We start from the raw sequence: 20,655 nt of genomic DNA on the forward strand, positions 1-20,655 counted from the left end.
GAAAGTATAGATATTGTGAAAACAAATATGTTGGACACATATTATCCAAATAGAAGTCTTCATCTTGAGAACATGTGTCTCTAAGAAGTGCTGCAAAACTACACTTTTTAACGGAATACTATAGAAAACATCAATGATGGAAAATATGCAGTGACTGGTTCCGAAGGATGTTTGGCGAATCGAACAAAAGTAGTTTTAATTAATCACAGGAAACTGAGTTGCGACTTTCCTGATAAAAGGGAATTTTACTATTTAGCACTTTTGCAACTGTTCAAACCATGCCGGTCACAATTGGAATTACTTGGAGATTTTCAGAGCTATGAAGATTCCTTCAATGCTTGTAAAGATACCATAGAAAGTACTGTTTTTGCAAATTATGTGAAAATGTTGAACAATGAAATTGATCAAGAAGCTACTATTGCAGCTGAGATTGCTAGAGACAGTACTCAAGACAGTCAACGTTCTGCTCCACTGTGTCAAGATCCACTAGGACAACCAATTGTTGTAAATGAAGCAGCAATCCCCAGGAAACAGCAATGCATCAAGCTCAAGAAGATATTATAGAGTTATCCAACTTGGAAGAACAACTAAATATTGACCAGAAAGAAATATATCAGCAAGTGAGACAATAGATTGACCATGGATTTCTTCATGAAAAGAAACAATGCACATGCATATCATTTCAACCTATCCGAATGTATGTCAATGGTCAAGCTGGAATGGGAAAACGTTTCTTAATTAGTAATGGCAAGTTATCTACAGAAAACAACTGACTCACATTTGTCTTCTGTTGTAACTGCTCCAACTGGGTTAACAGCACACAACATTAAAGGAATTACATTGCATTGTTTACTTATGCTATCTGTGGAGCATGAAATCAAATTGGAATATCACAAGCTATCCGGAGAAACTTGTTATGAAGATTCAAGAGTGCTAAAAAATGAAATTTCTGATTATTGATGAGGTAAGCATAGTCTGAAATGTAATACTTGCTTTTGTGAATTTAAGAATGCAATAAATTCACAAAAACAGAGTACAATGTCTTATTTGGAGAAAACATATCATAGTTTTTGGAGATATACTGCAACTTACTCCCGTAAAAGGACAACCAGTATTTAAAACACTTGCGCATGAAGACACCAGAAAGTCTTTGGGTAGTGTTGGAAATGTTAATATTTGGTCATATTTTGAATACAAAGAACTCATTAACAATATGCGACAGGCAAATGATGTTGATTATGGAACTATTCTTCAAGATATAAGAATTGAAGTACTGACAGAACATGACAAAGAATCTTTGCAGAGTTGATTACTTTCCAATTTATTTCCAAATGAAAATTTAGTTCCTGAGAAAATATATATGAAAATTGCTGAAAATAAATCTATAATCTGCCTAATGCCAACACTGCACAAGTATTCTATATTCAAATAACAACTTTTGAAGCTAGGAAATGAAGTATTAATAAAAATGGAAGCCATTGATAAAATAGAGCATGAAGGAATCACTATTTTTTTGACAGAAAAATTTAAAACAAAATTGGATTTTTTTAAAACATCGCTATTTAAAACTGCTGGTTTAGAAAAGAATCTAAATGCATGTACAAACTGTTGGGTAATTTTAAGGCATAATTTGGATGTAGAAAAAGGTGTAGTTAATGGAGCAATGGGTAAAGTTGTGGATTTTGTTAATTATCAGAATAAAGATGTAGTTGAATTTTTTAAAAATTAATTTGTTCAGATTGAAGAAGTAAAACAAATTGGTCATTGTTCAGTTAGTTTTCTGCTTGTTAAAGATTTATATAGCCGTAGAAAACAGTTTCCACTTTCTCTGGCATGTGCAGTGACTATTCATAAATCTCTAGGTTTAAGTGTAGACAGTGCTTTGGTGAACAAGGAAAGCACAGTGTTTAAAGAGGGTATGGCATATATTGCTTTGTCCAGAGTCAGAACTTTATCAGGTTTGTTTTTGATTGATTACTGCAGATGCAAACTATGTAAAAGAGTATAACACTTTAAGAAGAGCGTATGCTCCCAATTTAGGTCAATATCCTGTATTTGAAAAGCGTGTGGTAGGTCGAAAAAGAATGAATGAGAATATCTGTAGTGAAGTTATAGAGAAGGAAAAAAACAGATAATGTTGAGATTGCAAGCAAAAAGAAAAAGGACACTGTTGAAGAGATTGTTGGTTATCAGGTTGAAAATAGTTCAGGTATCAACTGCTATGCTAATGTAGTGGTCAATGTTGTTTTTTTTCTTGAAAGTTTGCAACAGCAAATTATGGAGAATCGGAAAAAAAGATTTTGATCCTTGTTGCATTCTGTTAATGAATAATTGAGAACTGATTAAAGTAAAATGCAAAGCGTTTCTGACATTGGTAATCTATTAAATATATGTTCTGTTTCTAGACAATTTATGCAGAATATCTAACAAGATGCTCAGGAATTTCTAATGTATATGCTAAACGTATTGGAAAATTAAGGCCTAGAAATTGGAAATATTTCTCGCCTTTGTTATAAATGGGAACATCAATGTGAAAATTGTATGTTTAAATGTAGCACCAACATAGACACTAAAAGATTTATATATTTGACATTACCAGACTGTAAATCAGTGTATTTCAACAAACTAGTTAAAGCAGCAAATCAAAACATGGAGTGTAACTCATGCAAATAAGAAATGTTATCAACATTATTTATAGAAAGATATGGACAATGCATAATTTTAATGATACAGCTGATGGAAGAAAATTGGAAACTTTAAAAAAACATTTTGTAGCACTGCCTATTTAAAATGCGATAAAAGATGGACGTATTGTAATGATGCTCAATTGTTTTTTAAACAACGTTTGCCTAGTGAATTACCAAATTCCTACCAAATATTTTTAAAGCCAAACTTTTAGGAACATAATTCGTCCTCTGAAGAATTTATTAATATGTATTACTACAATTACTATTGGCTAATTTCAATACAAAGGATTTCAATAATACTATTTGGTCTAGAGGTAAAGTATATATTTGAATTAAGGACTTTTTCTTGCACATTCTGTCAGCATATATTTTTAAAGAACATTATTTACAGTGTATGAAAATTAAAAATAATTAATCATCATATTAATATTTGAATTCTTTCATATTCAAGTAAGATATTTCACTTAGAAGAAAGCATTTTATATATGTGTGATTTGTATCATATAGTTTGTTATTGAGGATGTAGTTTTTGTGGAATGTTCAGAAATAGTTGAGTATATTTTAAATAGGTTAGACTTAATTTTGTTTTTTGTAAACAATCTTATTGATTGTTTTATTTTGTCTGCTGTTATGTGATACGAATGAAATCACTGTTTATAGTGAAAATTCTGAGAACAGCAAAAAAGGCAAAATTATTTATTAAATGTTAAAATTATATGTTCTTGTAAAAAATGTAATATCAGATATTATAACTGTTTATTTCTTGTCTTTCACAGATCCTAATTCTAAAATTTGAAATTGTCAGAAACTTAAATTATAAAAAACAACTGAAAAAAATGTGTAGCGTTTTTTATTTCTATTACTGTGAAGGTAAGTTTAACTAAGTATTAATATGCACAATGGGCTGTGTTTGCACACTGGTGAAGAAAGGGGGGATGGACAGAGTAGATATGTGTTGAAAGATGCTCTGTGGGTGTTTTAAGTTACAGGAAAAAGTTAACTTGAATACTGAGTGTCCCTGGGGCTAACTAACCCACCAGATATGTGGAGAAAGTGCCAAAGAGTTGCATTGCAGAGAGGTATAAAATGGGACATGGCTTCAGAGCACCTCTCTGCAACGTAGCTGTATGGTGTTCAATAATAAGACATGGTGGGCTAGAAGGGTCCAGGGACTTTAACTATTAAAAGAGACTACATTCCTCAGCTTAAAACACGTCACAGAGTGTGTTTGCACATGACACATCGGGCCCCATCCCTTCCCTTCACCACTCCTATCACTTTGCCAAAACCTAAGTACTTATAAATGTATCTTGTTCTCTCTTTGCAGTACTGAAATAACTCTATCTATTAGTCTTATAGTTAAGGATTGGCCTAGCCATGAACCCTAGTACAAGTTAATTTCTTTATATACTATTTAAGCAGATCTGCAAGAAGCTAAAAAGTATTTAATAGAGTCTTCAAAGCACCCAGTTTATACCTATGTAGTTTTGGAATCTCCCTGTCATAGGATATTGTGTGACCTGAAAAAAAAAAAGATTTGAATGGTTCCTAATATTTCCCATTGTACCTATTGAAGGACTGCAATGATTTCAATCATTTTTCTCTGAGCATCTTTGGAGACATAACTCTGTGCTTACCTCCTGCCACTCTCATGCAATTTTTCGACCAATGAACTAGGAATATGTTTTTATTGTAAAAGTCTGCCAATAAACACCTTCGCACTGATGGCAACAATATGTCCCTTTTTGTAACATACTTATAGCGCAAGACACTCTTTCATATTTATAAAGAAGGGAAAAGGTACACTATGTACCTTTTCTTCTCTATGTATATACGACCTCAACATACACACCACTTTGCGTTGAAAGGGTGTTCTATAGGTGTTGCTGTGCGTATTTGTACAGAACACTCATAGAACAAGACACATCTGCAGATTTATCAGAAATCATGAATCTGGACATGTGTGTGAATGCTGCACCATCCTACACTTGGTATAGCAAGGCACAACAAGGAGAATTGTTTTCATTTCTCCTCATTTTGTATCTTTCAATATATGCTACAATGCACAGCATACATTGAAAGAGAAAAATGCCTTCACTGATTGTTTTTGTGCAGGAAGGTATGTGTTCCTACACAAAAACAAACTCCACACGACACAGATATCCTTGCACCATGGTGCAAGGGTGCCTGTGTCACCACATGGCTGCAGTTTAAGCAGCAGTGCAGAGGGAAGCATAGACTTGCAATATATTTAAGAACACATGTTGCATCCCTGTGCTTCAGAAGTACCACAGCACACTGCAGCTAAAGACCTTATAGTGTCCTGCTGCAGCACTTCCTTATAGTTCTGCACTTATACGTTCACCATACACTACTAATGCATTATTTCAGTCAATTATGCTCTACACATACATTCAACCAAACTTTCACTCACTATCATACAAATACAGCTCTTTTTTAACCAGAGAAGTTAGTTCTGAAAATAACTTTTTTTTGTTTTATATTTTTTTGTGCTTTTCTGAACAATTTTTTTTTTTTTGTTTTTTTTTTCAAAAGGAAAAAAAAGAGAACTGGAGGAACAAAACAATGAACTTCAGGGAAAAAATAGTCTACCACTGATGGTTTTTTGTGCTCTACAAATCAAATCTACGGACTGCTCTCCGTCATGGAGCAATCTGTTGCACTTAATGCAGTGCACCTTCAGGTTGCCGAATTGTGGACGTATGTCCAGATGTTGCGCTGATGGAGACGTCCCAGAAGTACTTGGTACTGCAGGTTCTTTGCGGTCCTGCAAGAGTACTTTTTGGTGGGGTCACCTCTTGACAGAACCCTTTTGCATATCTTACAGGTGACTTTAGTTGCATTGACTTTTTTTTGTCCTTCGGGAAACGTATAAAATTTCCAAACAATAGATATGTACCTCTCAGGGCGTGGAGGTTCTGGTATAAATTCATCATCAGATGAGTGTTCAGAGTCAGATGGTGGCTGCTGTGCAGAAGCCTTTGTTTTGGAATGCAAAGCAATAGCAGGTGTGCAATCAGCAAAAAAAAGCATGGGCTGAAAATTCGTTCCGCTCGCTGAATTTGTGAATTTTTGACAATTTCGCAATCCGCGAATCACGTGAAATTGCCGAACAATTCACAAGTTTGTGAAATTTTCTCGTGCGCGTGGCGTTGACTTACTGTGATTCTGAGTTTGCCGAGTTGTTTTCCTCCCGGTTTGCGTGCGCTGCGCCATTTTGGATCTGACTGCGTGATCGCGCAAGACTTTTCGACCGCGAGTTCGTCATGGAGTCCCGCCATCTTGCACTGCGAGACTTTAAGAACGCGAATACGTCATAAGGGCCCGCGATCACGCATCGCAAGAGTAAACAATAGCGAATACGTGGATGCAACACGCAGCTGACATCCAGCGGGAGATTTGAACAGCTTGCTTTCCGGAAGTTGCAAAAATTGCAATTCTGCACAAGAAATCTATTGCTGGCAACATAAACCTTCCTAAAATGATGATTTGGATCAGAATATCTCCTCAGATTGACATTTGGCTGTACTTTTTTGTGCAAGGAGTCCATTTTTATGGAGGTGGGAGGATGGAAGTGCCCCAGAGTCTCCAACTTCCTGTTCCTGTCCAGCAGGCTCCTCCCACTGCTTTGTCCATGTCCTGGTCACTTTTCATTTGGATCTGGAGCTGGAAGGATTACTCTTTATGGCTGCTGCTGGATATTTGTATTTATGGACTTTTTGTTTGGATCACTTTTGAATTTGAGATTTTACAAGACAGTTTGTGTTGTTTGTTTGGGGCATTGCAGTTGCTGCAACTACAATTTACAAACTTTTTTACAACTTTACAAATATATATTGTGGGTAGCCACAGTATCCAGTAGGCTCAGGGTTAGTCATGGGTGCATGATACAACTGTTTCTGTGAGTTTTGTTGAATCTAAACATCAATTAGGGCATGGATGGCATTGGATTGAGGTGATTTTTGTGTGTATTTCGATTTTTTGGGTGTTGTTGGGGCCCGGTCCAGGGCCTGGCCATGTGGGTGGGGGCCATTTTGATGCCTGGTCCAGGGCCTGCCATGTGGGTGGGGTCTAGGGGCCATTGGGAAGCCAGGCAGTGTGCTTTGTGCCATAGGCCTGCACCCAGTCTGCCTTACTTTCATCCATTATGCCCAGTGGTTCTCAGTGGTGCATGGACCCAGTCTTTCTGTGGGGTCTCTTGAATTTAAACATCATTTAGGGCATGGATGCATTGGATTGAGGGGATTTTTGTGTGTATTTCGATTTTTTGGGTGTTGTTGGGGCCTAGTCCAGGGCCTGGCCATGTGGGTAGGGGCCATTTTGAGGCCTGGTCCAGGGCCTGGAGAGGTGGGTGGGGGTCTAGGGGCCATTTTGAAGCCAGGCAGTGTGCTTTATGCACCCAGTCTGCCTTGCTTTCATCCATTATGCCCAGGGGTACTCAGTGGTGCATGGACCAAATCTTTATGTGGGGTCTCTTGAATTTAAAAAAATGGACACTTGTTACACCTTTATAACCATGGGTTCAAAGGATGAAGAGTACCCTCAAAAACTCAATGCAATCGTAGGTGCGGTATATATGGTTTTTCCGCCCCGCATTAGAGTTAAGGCAGTTATCATTGGGTTATCTTCTATGTGTAAACTGCCAGCCTCGCCCGAGGCACCTCTGGGTTATTGGTGCAGTGTCCAGAGATATGAGGGTTTCCCCACTATATACAGTGCAAAGAAAAAGTGACCAAAAGGAGTGATGTGAGAAAATTATTAAAAAATGGAAGTAGCCCCGAGGATTTATTGAGGGGTGTATTTCCACTGTAAGTTTAAAATAGGGCTATACTTTAATCAGACCGAGTTACTAGGTCTAATGGTATATTGTAAAAAAAGGGCGTCGACATGTTTCAGCTCCTTGGGCCCTAGGGGTCTATGGAGCTTTCGTCAGGACTTATTCACAAACATAAAACATAAATGGAATACTCACACAATTTGTGCGGTATCTGTTTTGCAATTTTTCATAATCTGTAAAAAAATTACATGTTAATATGCAAGTACATTTTTGCAATCACGAATAGTGGGGTTTATTTGCATTTAAAATAACGAAAATTAAACTATGTTTTGTAATAAAACAAGTTTCAATAGCGTTTTGCATTATACAGGCAAAATTTGTGAGGTTGGCAGGTACAGTATAAGGCTGATAGCAAGAAAATAGGGGTCCTCAGTATATATCATAAGGAGGTTTTTTGGCAGTACTAGTTTTTAAATAACACGAGAATACTAATTATGCACAATAGCAAAATATGTGGTACACTTGTAGTTAAGGGGTAACATTTTTAAACAGGATTGTGGCGCCGAGATATTAAGGTGAAGACACCTTGTTGCGTGCGCTGGAAAGGCATTGTAAAAAGCAACTTTGTGTGCAGCAGGGTTTAAAAGATAATCTGTGCCTGCAAACGTTGGATGCTACTTCTATGCGCAATTGGAAGCCATTGCAAAAGCGGTGAAAAAGCCTTGTTAAATGCGGTAGATTCAGCAGGATTTAAGGGTTATTATTTGACTGCAAACGTAAGATGTTACATGTGCGTGCAGTTAAAAAGCTGAAAACGCGGTGTGGAAATGCTATATCTATTTCATGTGCGCGTTACAGAATTCGGTGCGGCGAAATACCTTAGGTCAGCAAAGGTTGTGCCGCTGCGAGGGTTCGCTTGCTTCTGAAGCCCAGAGCTGTAAATGAAGGGCGGAGGTAGAGTTTCAAAAAGACGCTGCTACTGCACGATCTTACCAGTGTAGCGGGTGGTCTGTATCAGGCGCCATTACCCGCGTGGAAAGTTGCATCCAACTTGTGCTGGCTCTGCCCCCGGATGTCTCTATTGTTCCGGTGGGTTAGTTTTAAAGGAGCCGGCTGGCGTAAAGCAAAATGTTTAAAGGAGCCTTAACCATTTAGATGAATAAAGCGCCGTTTTTTGTACCATTCTTCTAGTTTATTCGTATCACATCAATTTTACAACAGCGTTCTCACCAAATAGGGGGTTGATTCAGTTGGTAAAGTTCTCATTGGAGATCAGAATGATATGGGCTGTAAGAGGCTTATTGAGTCCTGTGGACAGTTTTTAGGTGGATTATTTTGCAAAATGGTGCCATACTATATCGTCATTGAGGCCATATTCACAAGTACGCAAACGGTCAACCCACCGTTGCTCTTTTTCATATAACACCTTCTCTGCGTTATTTGACTTGTCGTGCAGCATTACTATCACTGTCCACTGCATCTCGTCGCAAGAATGATTCATTTCTGTGAAATGTGAACACATTTTGGTGGTATTTTTCTTAAGCCTGATATTACTTTTATGTTCACTGATTCTGGTCTTTATTTTGCGACATGTCATCCCTATATACTGTTTTTTACAGGGGCAGCAGATCATGTATATCACATGGGAGGAATTGCATGTGGTGTGTTGTTTTTGTGTCCATACAAAGTTCTCAGATAATTGTAGTGTTTTTGAGGCAGATGTTGTTTTACAAGCTGCACAGCTCCCGCATGGATAATGTCCTGTTACTGGTGTCATTGTGATGTCTCTGGTTTCCACAGGTAGTTTTTGTTTTTGTGGGCGTGTATGTACCAATGTATCCTTGAGGTTCTTCGATCTGCGGTTGGCAAACCTTGGTCTTGGCCAATTGAATTTACCTGTATTTATGATGTGCCAGTTTTTATTTACCAATTTTTGCATGGCATATGTTGCCGGGTTGAAAGTTGTCACACATGTGGTGAGGTCTGGTGTAGGTTCCTTCTGATGTATTTGTAGGAGGCACTCTCTGGGTTGATTGTCGGCTCTTTTTTTGCATTTCCTGATCGTTTTCTCTGTGTAGTCTCTGTCTTTCAGTTTTTGACTGAGTTCCTCTGATTGGTTTTTATAATCCTCATTTTTACTGCAATTTCTTTTGAGCCAAAGAAATTGGCTGTACGGTAAGTTGTCCCTGAGGGTTTTAGGGTGAAAACTTTTGTACGATAATAGGCTATTTTTAGCCGTTGGTTTTGTGTAGATCTTAGTTTGCAGTGTGTTTTGTTCAGTAAAAATGGTGAGGTCCAGGAAATCCAGTTGTTTGTTCTTGCAAGTATAGGTGAAATTGAGCCAAGGATCCAGGCTATTGAGCCACATGATGAAGGTAGATAGGTCTTTCTTAATGTCCCAAATCAAAAATATATCATCTATATATCTCTTCCAGTATAAAATACTGGAAGAGAAAGGGTTTGTTTCATTTAGGACGTGTTGTGATTTGAACTGGCTCACATATAATCCAGCTACCGAAGGCGCAAAGGCGCTGCCCATGGAGGTTCCATGGACTTGTACATACAGGTCACCATCATATTCGAAAAAATTCTCCTTTAGGGCCATTTTGCAGCATTGTAGGACGAAGTGTCTGGAGGTATTGTAATGCCATTCTTCCATATACAATACATCTTCAAGCATCTGTAAAGTTTCGTCTTGTGGTAGACTGGTAAATAATGACTCGACATCTAGTCCGACCAAAGTCATGGTATTCTGGTCAAAAGGAGTATCCACAATCTGCACTAGAACATCATTTAGGGCTTGGATGGCATTGGATTGGGGTGATTTTTGTTTGTATTTCGATTTTTTTTTTGTGTTGTTGAGGCCTGGTCCAGGGCCTGGCCATGTGGGTGGGGGCCATTTTCAGGCCTAGTCCAGACCCTGGCATGTGGGTGAGGGTCTAGGGGCCATTTTGAAGCCAGGCAGTGTGCTTAGTGCCATAGGACTGCACCCAGTCTGCCTTGCTTTCATCCATTATGCCCAGGGGTACTCAGTGGTGCATGGACCAAGTCTTACTGTGGGGTCTCTTGAATTTAAACATCATTTAGGGCATGGATGGCATTCGATTGGGGTGATTTTTGTGTGTATTTCAATTATTTGGGTGTTGTTGGGGCCTAGTCCAGGGCCTGGCCATGTGGGTAGGGGCCATTTTGAGGCATGGTCCAGGGCCTGGAGAGGTGGGTGGGGGTCTAGGGGCCATTTTGAAGCCAGGCAGTGTGCTTTATGCACCCAGTCTGCCTTGCTTTCATCCATTATGCCCAGGGGTACTCAGTGGTGCATGGACCAAGTCTTTCTGTGGGGTCTCTTGAATTTAAACATCATTTAGGGCTTGGATGGCATTGGATTGGGGTGATTTTTGTTTGTATTTCGATTTTTTTGTGTTGTTCAGGCCTGGTCCATGGCCTGGCCATGTGGGTGGGGGGGGGAAAATGAGGCCAGGCAGTTTTTGCCATAGGCCGGCGGGCTTGCGGCCCAGTAGGCCTAGGGTTATGAATGGGTGCATGAAAGAACTCTCTCTCTGTGGTCTCTCTTCTATTAATTTAAACATCCATTTTTGATTAGAATTGAAATTTTTATTTTGGGTCTTTTCATTTTTTTGTGTGTTTTGTTATTAATAATAAATGCCTAGTTGCAATAGTATTAATTGAAGCACAACATATGCAACATTTATTTAACTGATGTTCCTCTGGCTTCTTTGCTTTTTGGTGCACAAAGACTGAGAAGCAGGTATCATCCTCATCATCATCACTTGTTGTAGTGCCAGGAAGAAGTCCTGCAGCATTGTGTGCACAACGTCACGTGACGTCACGCGTGGCCACAGACAACTCTACAACTCGTGCAACTGCGTCCTGCTGTTCTGACATCTGAAGAAGATGTGCCCAAAGAAAGGTGGCAGTAGCTCCTCTACCAAGAAAGTTGCCAGTGCCACTGCCAGTAAGAAGGAGCAGAAGAAACAAGTGGCGCCACTTACCAAGGAGACTGGTGTGCCGACCAACACTTTTTTTGGGGGAAAAAAACTACGCCTGCAGCAGTGGTGTCCGCCGGGGACCAAGCTGGGAGCAGCATCTCCACTTCATTGGTCTCAGTGCCACCACGCCAAGTTAGACCCAAGCCCATGAGTGCCGCCGAGGCAGCCACTTTAATTGCTCTTTCACCATCGACCAGTGATGTTGGCGTTGACTCATCGCAAAGTAGCATCCAATCAACGCAGGGTGTAACTCCTCTGACGAGTGTTCAACCACAACCGCAACAACAACCACTGGTGCAACAAGGAGAGTCTCAAGGAGAGGCTCAAGGAGAGGTGCAAGTAGAGGCGCAAGGAGAGGCGCAAGTAGAGGCGCAAGGAGAGGCGCAAGGAGAGGCACAAGGAGAGGCACAACTGCCCAAAATACTTGTTCCGCCAGAAGTAGCAGCAAGTTACTATGGGGTAACCCAGTATCCCTCAGAACCTGGGCAAAGCTTCTTTAGATAAACAGTAGTTCTGTCGGGTAAAAACGAGTAATTTAAGCTTTCCAAATTTAATTCACACAATGATTTCTCAAGTTGCAATGTTAATTGCTCCGTATAGGCCAAATGCAAACCCAAAATAAAAGGTAGGCTATAAACAAATTAGTTTATGAATTTTTATTTGCATTCATAGGTACCCGGTTTCAATATACACATTACAAATTGGGTATATCTTACAAAACGGCACATCAGAACAAGGTGATTGTGATATTGAGTGCAGTGATCTATCGTGCTGTTGTGACCAGTGTCTTATATACAAGTGAGAGAACGGGGGGGACAGAATGTTGGCAAAGTAGTATTCAATTGGAGTTATTCCTCTGTGCCACTTTGGTTGGCGGGTTCTGTGGAATACTCTCTGTTGGTCCAAGGGTTTTGTCGACATTTCAACCCTTGTACAGCCCAATTCATGGGTCAGAGCGGGTCTTCATCAGGATGGGGGGGTTGTGGGAAGGAGTGATGTCGCATGTTGAATTAATTCAGGGGGACTCTGCGCTAACTAATGCCAATGAGGCACTAGATCATGCAGAAAAAACGCTATCTGAGTTTAACACCATCACACTGGGTAGAAAATTGGATAAATTGAGCAAGGACGTGAGAAACTACGATAAAAAGGTCACATACCCCTATCTCGCGGACGACTATTATGAGCAAGACAGCCAAGGGTTTTTCACAAGCATGGGAAGACAAGGCCCCAGAAGGTTTAATACCTTACCCGACTCTTCTGTAGGAAGCAGTTCAGATTCTGAATCAGATGGACCTTCCACGAGTAACTCAGAATACCAGGGATCCCAGCATTTTTTAGGGGACAGCCCCCCCAGAGGCAACAGAGGGGGCAGGAGACAAGAGAACTGGGAAAGACCAAGGAGATGGAGAAGGGGAAGAGCCACGCAGGGAACCTCCAGAGTCTGTTTCTACCAACGAGAGGGGCATGGAGAGATCTCCACAAGGAGTCAGACGTACAGTTGGTAGACCCTCAATTGCACTACAACACTCCTCAGAGGCTAGAAGACACCACACATATTCCCTTTGTTAAAAACAGACTACAACCAATTGATGCGTCTGGGCAGAACGTGTTGCCAGACATTGCCAATCTTGAGAATGATACACCAGACAGAATAGATGAGAACATCCAAACAGATACCCCTACACCTCAACCAGACGAGGCCCAAGGGCAGAACTTTGGTAACATGAATTAAGACACGCATTGTACAACTGAGAATATCATTGCACTACCACAAAGAGTCATATTTTGGATTTGCATTTGGCCTATACGGAGTAATTAACATTGCAACTTGAGAAATCATTGTGTGAATTTAATTTGGAAAGCTTGAATTACTCATTTTACCCGACCAAACCTTCAGAAGTAACGGCACATCAGGAACTTGAGATTCATGCGGAGTTATCAGCCGAGCAAGCCACTCCTGATGATCAATTGTCTTCCAGATCCCCAGCAAGGAAAAGGTGAGCTAGTACAACTTCTTCTTCAAACCCCCTTCCTTCTGATGATCTAGAGCTTGATTGGCACCCACCAATTCAGTCTGAGAGGGAGGCACGCCATGAGCCGACAAAGCTAGGTAAAAGGAAGGTTCCCGCAAGGCTTTCGGCTATGGGTGATGACGAAGAAGAAGTAGAAGTGGTGTCTTCTGCTGCTGATGAAGAGTCTGACAGTTGTCACTCCAGCCCCAGCGGGCATGCAGCATTCAGACATTTTTACCCTATCCCGAAATGCTGCGCGGGATGTGGGCGGCGTGGCGCTGGTACCACCACCAACACAGGTAACTATTACATCAACATGACCTACAGCTTCCATATTTTCTCTTCGGAAGGGCCGGCAGGGAACCTTCATCCAGCTCGACCTCCATTACCTCAAGTAGTGAAGTTGTAAGTGCACAACAGAGTCAAATTCCGCCACACCCATTCTACACTTCATCTTGCATTGAAAGTGGCACCTCCACCACCACCAGAAATTTCAACTCCCCAGTTTGGGACTTCTTTAGTATTAGCAAAAAGGCAGAAAACCAAGTTATTTGTTCGATTTGTAAACAAGTAGTTAGTCGGAGTAAGCGTGGTACCAACTATGGTGCCAGAGGCCAGTGAGGTAATCTCCAAAAACACCACAGTATCCACTGGGAGGAGCAACTAACTAACTTCCAGAAAGCCAAAAGTACAAATCCAAATGTAGCCATTGATATTGCATCTGATGACGAGAAGCTGATAGTGCAGGGTGAAGGGTGAAGAAGCGAGAGACATTTTTTCTGGCACACACAGTACCCCTGGCAGCAGCACTGCAGTGGTAGCGCCCACACCCTCTTCCCCAGCAACATCTAGGAGGCATAGTAAGAGTCTGTTAGAGACACCAATGCGAAAAAGTACATTAATGAGCCTAACTGGGTTGAAGAAGTCTGGATCATCATCACATATGAAAACGGTCCAGACCACCATTAAAAGCATGTTTTGGTCGGAGGTGCCATTTGAAGGCAACCACCCAGCGGCACGTCTGTATAATGTAATGCTGGCTAAAATGTTAGCGCTGGACCTTCTCCCTTTTACTTTTGTGGAAGGGGTGGGTTTTCTAGAATTTGTGGCAACAGTCTGCCCTAAATGGAAGGTTCCTAGCTGGTCCTATTTTTCCAGAGTTGCGGTTCTAGCACTACATCAAGATGTGCTGGACGTGATTGGGGCAGCTTTGCAGAAGAGTGCTGTTCACACTATCCTCCTGACAACAGACATGTGGACCAGTTGCCAATCCGTTGATTACATGTGCATCACTGCACACTGGGTCTCTTTTGCGGGGGTTAGAGAGAAGATAGCTGCAGGTGTTGACAGTGTCACAATTTTTCAAGCTACTCGGAAGCATGCAACAGTAGCCATGTTTGCCATGGAGAAATCTCATACTGCAGTAAACATTTTGGAGGAGTTTAACAGTAAGGTCTTCCAATGGCTGCAGCCAAGAAGGCGCTTGATTGGTTATGTTTCCACTGATAATGGCAGTAATATAGTTAAAGCCATTGCTGATGGTGGCTATTTCAGAGTGCTGTGTTTGGCGCACAGCATTAACATTATTGTTTAAGATTTCTTGAAAAAAGAAAACACAGTAAGCAAGTTACTTACCACCTGCTGAAGAATCTGCACACATTTCAGCCATTCTAATAAGACCCGGAAGCAGATGAGGATCATTCAATATGACCGTAGAGTGCCAGTCAGAGGACTCATCCAGGAGGTGGCAACATGTTGCAACTCAACCTTCTACATGCTTGAGCTTCTGTTTGAGCAGTACTTGGTTATCAATGAGGGTGCACAGACAAAATATCGACTCCAAAATATCGAATGGACAAAATATCGAGTTAAAAATATCGACAATAATAAAATATCGATAACAAAAATATCGTTGGTCAAAATATCGATTAAAATAATGTTAAAAAAATATCGAGTACAAAAATATCGACTCAAAAAAATTGACAAGACAAAATATATATAAATAGTCAAAGTAAAAAATTTCAATAATATGTAGAAAAAAGGTTAATTTTTTTTTTTTATTAATAGTAATATAAATTGTAGGTAATGTTTAGGAGCGGGATGTTGGGTTAATAGGGGATAAGGGTGGGGAGTAATTTAATAATAATTAATTAATTAATATATGTTTGTAAATATTTTTAATTAATAATTAATTGGTAATTAATTAATATTAATTAGTTAATTAATTAATATAATTTTGTACATATTTTTAATTAGTAATTAATTGGTAATTAAATGATATTAATTAGTTAATTACGTTAATTAGAGTAATTTATTTATATATATAATTTTTAGTTATTGTTAATTAATTAATTGGGAAAAAATAATATTAATTATTAAATTAAATTAATTACAGCTAATGTGCTAATATATTTACTTTATTGTTATTGTTAATTAATAATTAATTGGTAATTAAATAATATTAAATAATTTTGGGTAAAGGAGTATTTTTAGGGTTCAGGGTCAGTTTTCAGTTTTTGCGTAAAGGGGTATTTTTAGGGTTCAGGGTCAGTTTTCAGTTTTTGGGTAAAGGGGTATTTTTAGGGTTCAGGGTCAGTTTTCAGTTTTTGGGTAAAGGGGTATTTTTAGGGTTCAGGGTCAGTTTTCAGTTTTTGGGTAAAGGGGTATTTTTAGGGTTCAGGGTCAGTTTTTAGTTTTTGGGTAAAGGGGTATTTTTAGGGTTCAGGGTCAGTTTTCAGTTCTTGGGTAAAGGGGTATTTTTTGGGTTCAGGGTCAGTTTTCAGTTTTTGGGTAAAGGGGTATTTTTAGGGTTCAGGGTCAGTTTTGGGTTTTTGGGTAAAGGGGTATTTTTAGGGTGCAGGGTCAGTTTTCCCTACTGTTGCACCCACTGGAGTGGGAATAGTAATTTTAACCCCTACGCTATCCAACGCTTTCCCTACGCTTGCACTCTTTGGAGTGGGAATAGTATTTTTTACACTTCTGGTATCGTACGGTAATATAATAGTATCTTATTTAATTATAGTATGTTACTATATATATATGTTTTAACAAATAAGATTGTAAAAAATTATTTTTATTATTTTCATTTATTATTTAATTATTATAAGTTAATTTAAGTATTTTTAAGTATATTTTAGTAATTAAATTTTAATATTAATTTAATTTAACACTGTTTTAAATAAAGTCGATATTTTTGACAACTATATTATTGTAAACGATATTTTGTACTCGATATTTTTGTACTTACCTGTTTGTAGATACAAACTCGATATTTTGACTGTCGATATTTTGTCCACGATATTTTTGCAAGTCGATATTTTGTCCCTCGATAATATTTCAGTGATCCATCAATGAGTATGTCTTTCAAGCATGGGGTGCTTCTATGAAAGCCATGAGGCTAGAGGTGGAGGAATGGGACCTAGTTAAAAGCCTGACAGACATGCTTCATCCTTTTGAGGTCTTTTTTTTTTTTTAATGCAATTTTTAAAGCGCGCAAATACCCAGAAGGGTGTCTTGGCGCAGTGGAGTCAGCAGGGAGGACTGTACTTTGGGCAAAGTTATCCCATTGTTGCGCATGCTAGAGCACCAACTGAAGGCAGTGTCTTAAACGTTCCGAGTTGATGCTGAAAAACAAGACGCATATCGGTTGGCAGAGAGCTTATCAAGCCGCCTTGTTGACAATGCAAGGCTTAAAGCAATACATTCAGAGCAACATTACATTTGTTCCACTATTCTGGATCCACGGTACAAAAAGAAACTGGCCAGCAATACATTCATTCCTTTTTCTGAAGCAGATGTTTCCAAGTACATATGTTGGCTAGCTCTGTCAGCCACTAGGTTTGAAAAATAGCGGCAGGAAATTAAAGGAACCACCACAAGTACTACTGAAGCAGCAGGCCATCCGGCGTCAAGGTCCACTTCCATGGTCAAAGGCAGTCACATTCCCCCAGAGCCGTTACCGACACCAGCAACCGTGTCATCATCACCTGCACCAAGCCCAGCCATAATATTGTCGGAAGTGGATTGGATAACTCATCAAGGGTTTGCTTGTTCCAGTGTTGATGCAAAGGCAACAGATGATACGAAAGTGAAGCACCCCTGGAGGACCTTGAGTGGATGGTGCAGGCCTATCTGGATGACCTAACAGAGGTCTTCTTTAATCAGATCCCATTGGTGCATTGGTATGGGAAAAGGCCTCAATGGCCACTGATCACCAAGCTGGATATAAATTATTTGTCTTGCCCACTCGCAAGTGTGTCTTCTGAACGTGTTTTCAGCGTTGCTGGTGCCATTGTAATTTCAAAAAGTACCCGCCTCTCGCTCAAAAATGATGAGAGGACGGCGTTCTACGGCCGCTCTACACGATTGTCCTGTTCCCGCGGCAGGTCCTACGCTTGCTTTGGATCTTAGCCCTCTTGCCCTTGTGGGCCACCGAGAGCGGGACCATTTTGACCAGACCGACCGGTTCCGTCGGAGTTCATTGCTCAACATGGCGGGCAAAGCGGATACACCAAGGGCACGCATTGTGGTGGTGTTCTTCAAACCCAGACCATAGAGCGCTACACTCGCCCAAAAGGGTCCCCAGGTGGAGCGAGCAAAGCTCTTGAGGGGACCGGAGATGGTACTCCTATGACGGGGGAGCCGACATTGAAGGACATCATGGGCGCCATCACCAGTGTTCGAACAACTATGGGCCAACAATATGAAACCCTTGCTGCGAAGATCGACACTGTGGCGATCGAGGTTAACCTTATTAGGGCGGTCCTGGGTAAATTAAATGAGCGGGTCAAGTCCCTGGATATTAAAACTGCGAGCTTGACTACTGATGTCTCGGACCTCCAGGCTGAGGTTCGCACTCTCCGAACCTCCAACGACCTGTTTGCCTGCCGGCTGGAGGATTTCGAGAGCCGGGCCAGGCGCAATAACGTTCGCATCGTGGGGGTTCTGGAGAACTCTGCGGATGTGTCTACGGACCTTCTGGTGGAGGATCAGGTCCTGAAACATCTTATGCCTAAGGGCCTCAGCAACTTTTTTACCGTGGAGCGAGCTCATAGAGTCCCCGTGGGAAGCCCAAGCTGGGGGCCGCACCAAGGCCTATCATCGCCAGAATCTTTAATTTTCGTGACCGGGACGCTATCCTGCAAGCCTCACGTACTACAGGTCCCACTAAGTTTGACAATGCCTCAATTAGTTTCTATCCAGACTTCACGCAGGCGGTGCAGAAACAACGCATGGGTTTCGCCGAGGTGAAGAGACGGTTTAGGGATATGGGACTGAAGTATGCCATGCTTTTTCCGGCCCGCCTGAGGATCGAATATGAGGAGCGGGCATTTTTCTTTGATCACCCTGAAGTGGTTAGTGAATGGTTGGACACATTGCCATCAAACCGCACCGGCAGCGAGAGTTCGAGAGGTGCCGAAGGGGACCTGGCTGAACAGGAGTAGTGAGTCTGCATCGGCGAGCCGATTTCCTTGGACTTATAGCAGTGGCTTTGTGATCGATTTGCTTTATAATGTGGATACCCGGGGGTGGGGGGAATCGGGCCTCTTCTTCCTCCTCTGGGGACTTTTTCTCTCTTCTTGTAGGTTAGTTTAATGGGGCGACAGGCACACTGCAAGTTGGGGTGGCTTTTTGGTCTAACGCAAGGGTGCAGGGTGGGGGGATGTGTTTTTCGGGTTTCTTTGGGGGTGGTGGGGGGGTCTTTTCTTTTTTGTTTCGCTCGAGGCTGCGCTATGTTCTGGCTTTTATCCTGTGTGCTTGTTCCGGGGCGAGGGGGGCTGAGTGCCCAATGCAGGGATGGGGGGTGGGGAGCTTAGGGTGCTGAGTTGGAACGTTAACGGTCTTGGTGATAGGATAAAGCAGGGGATCGTTTTGCAATACTTGAAACGATGTGCCCCAGATGTGATCTTACTCCAGGAGACCCATTTGGTTGGAAATGCATGCCACGCGCTGAACAGACGGGGTTACCGCTTGGTGGCTCACTCTGGATTTACCTCTGTATCGAGAGGGGTGGGGGTCTTGGTTAGAACCTCCCTCCACCTGGAAATAGATGATGTAGCGTTGGACGACAGGGGCCGCTATGCGGCTATTACGGGTCGGTGGGAGGGAAAAATGATCTCCATTTTATCTGTGTATGTTCCCCCTGGCCTGCAAACCACCGCATTTGCGGTGGTTTGCAGGCCCCTGTCCCCTGCCCTGCCCCAGTCCCCCTGTCCGTGATCCCATTACATATTCTCGCACCACCTTACTGCGGTTGCGGGGGTCGCCTTGCTCCTCGGACATTGTCCTTAATTGTCAAGATGCGCCCACTACTTGCCCAATCTGCTCCCTTGTATTGGACGCCTTCACCTCAATCATAGATTGCATGTCTTCTACTTTCTGGACTACTCCTCCTCCTATGCACACCTCCCCTTCTATCCCGCTCAAACCATGTTCCCCTTTGAAGTTTATCAGCATTAACTGTCGATCTCTCTCGAAACACAAGAGAGATATATTTGACCTTCTGGAGACAGCTAGCCCAGCAGCCATGTTTGTCACTGAAACATGGTTAAATGATAACTCTGGCCCTGACATCGCCATGGCTCTCCCCAATGATTACACCTATGTGGGGCGAAACCGGGTTCTCAAAGAGGGCGGGGGAATTGCCATTATCTTTAAGAGAGAATTTTCTTGTAAATGGGAAGACCTTGATTTTCCAAACTGTGAAGCTGGTTTGTTTAAACTTCTTCTTTCTCCCCACTTTACTTTAACTGGTACACTGATCTATCGCCCACCAGGCTCGGCTGGTGGTTGGGCTTCTTCCTTCCCTGAACTTATCGCCCCTTTAATAGCACAATCGACTAATTTTCTTGTCGTTGGTGACCTAAATATCCATTTTAACTCTGTTTCGTGTGCCACCACTACGCGTCTTTTACAGGATCTTGCAGCCTTAGATCTCCACCTTCATAACTCCGGCCCTACACACAAGGCCGGTGATCTATTAGACCCCATCATTTCTAACCTCACTGACATTTCCTATCAATCTTCATCTCCGGTCACCTGGTCTGATCATTTTATTGTTAACTTCTCAATTAAGATGACTGTGGTTAACTCCTCTAACCCTGCTCTCCCTCATAAAGCTAGTAGGAACTGGAAACGTCTAGATATAG

This window comes from Lissotriton vulgaris, chromosome 4_1, assembly GCF_964263255.1.
Source record: "Lissotriton vulgaris chromosome 4_1, aLisVul1.2, whole genome shotgun sequence".
Classification (NCBI taxonomy): Eukaryota; Metazoa; Chordata; class Amphibia; order Caudata; family Salamandridae; genus Lissotriton; species Lissotriton vulgaris.